General features: G+C 37.1%; 1 long non-coding RNA gene across 2 annotated transcripts; it reads right to left on the bottom strand.

The window, feature by feature from the left end:
• Window positions 1–1,283, bottom strand: LOC113333852. Of its 2 annotated transcripts, none has more exons than XR_003352399.1 (4): window positions 964–1,283; window positions 730–847; window positions 274–529; window positions 1–92 (listed from the first exon to the last, which is right to left on the bottom strand). It is a non-coding gene; the product is annotated as an uncharacterized LOC113333852 (long non-coding RNA). The 2 variants fall into 2 exon arrangements; XR_003352398.1 differs by having other exon boundaries at window positions 7–173.
• Between the last annotated feature and the right edge of the window lie 425 nt (window positions 1,284–1,708).

Genomic DNA, 1,708 nt, shown 5'->3' with positions numbered 1-1,708 from the left:
AACAAAATCAATCAACATCTCGCCAAAGCAAACTACAAGCAGATCTTTCTCTTTACTTTTCCCATCACGGTCGACTATCAAGGAACTTTTAGCTACACAAACACATACAAAATCAACTCCTCAGATACTACAAACAAGGACTGGATTTTGGTTTCTCTCCTCTTACTCTAAGCCTGCAAACAAATCAAATTGACTATCATCGTACTTATCATTTTACTGCGACAATTTTTATTTTGTTCATATGCTAACAAACATATATAAGTACATATGTACCTGTTGAATAATTTAACTGAAAGCATCTAGCATCCACTTGTATGTAAAAAGATCGGGATGGCATATGAGAATGATGCACCTAATAGTGCCACACGAGCATGTGGACTACATCTCAAAATCATTGATTTTCAGACATCATTCTAGCGCGGACACACCCTTGTATTGACAAATTAGTCAGTGAGACTTCAGAGGAAGGAAATAGAAGGAGATGCTAGATAGACAAATACATACCCCCGTTCATCCCAGACATTGTCACCTGAACAAAAATATATTAGGTTACATTTGGGTATGGAAAAACCACAGCCTGTGCTTGCAATCTTGTCTGCAAAGCACATCCAGTAACACGATCAAAGAAGACCAAATATATTGGACAATCAGTGTACACTAATCTAAAACAGAAGCAAAAATATGGAAATAACAAAGTAGATTCGAAGAAATGCCTCAGTGAAATCATACCTTCCATTTCCTTTTCATAGAAACAATCAGTAATTTTGCCAATATATAAAACAGCAGATAAACTATCCAATGGTTTTACACTCTTGGGTATTTTTTTAGCTGGTCCACCTTCTAATGGCTATGAAACAACAAAAACAAAGTTAGGGTTTTTAATCATCTTCAAAATTAACTAGAGAAATCTGATTTTATAAGTGTTCAGATTATCCCAATGATTTAGAAGAAAAGGGATTTTACCTTGTAAAAACAATCATCAATCGAAGTAATCGAATGATGAAGAACCTCATGTATATCAATCGAAATGATTTGCAACCTTTGTTTTTCAATTATGCAACCTCCTGTAGATCGATCTAAGTAATCTCTTGTTCATCTCTGTAATTCGAAACCCTAGGTAACAAAAATAGAAATCCTGGATCTAGGGTTCTACTGTAGAGATAAACAAGAGGGTTATAAGGAAAGTTGATTTAAGAAAAAGAAGAACGTATATAGTGGCACTGGTATCACTGATATGGTGATGGTGGTGCTCGAGCAGAAGGAAGAGAAGATGAAGTGGCTGCTCTGCTTGGTCGGCGAAGAAACAAGAGAAGAAGAAGAAAATGTGCCTGTAGCCTATAGGTGGATCCTAGTTAGCAATTCGGCGTATTATTCGCGCATTTTTCCGTATCGGTCTTTCCCGAATAATAAGCCCGAACTACCATAACTCCGAACCAGGTATGCTTGTTTTGTGGCCTTGGCGAATAATTCGTGAATTTTACGAATTTCCGAATCATTTGTCTGTTTGATTCGGCAGCTGTTGTTACGGACTTTCTAACTTTTGTCCAAAGCCCACCCGATCCAATACTATTCAAAGCCCACCCGATCCAATACTATAACCCACTGATTTCAAGGTATTAATGTTTCTTTTTCAAAAATGTGAAGGACTCCGAACCAGGTATGCGTGTTTTGTGGCCTTGGCGAATAATTCGTGAATTTTACGAATTTC

Source organism: Papaver somniferum, unplaced genomic scaffold (genome assembly GCF_003573695.1).
Source record: "Papaver somniferum cultivar HN1 unplaced genomic scaffold, ASM357369v1 unplaced-scaffold_13458, whole genome shotgun sequence".
Taxonomy (NCBI): domain Eukaryota; kingdom Viridiplantae; phylum Streptophyta; class Magnoliopsida; order Ranunculales; family Papaveraceae; genus Papaver; species Papaver somniferum.
Note: the sequence above shows the minus strand (reverse complement) of the source record. Positions and strands in the feature narration are given on the sequence as shown.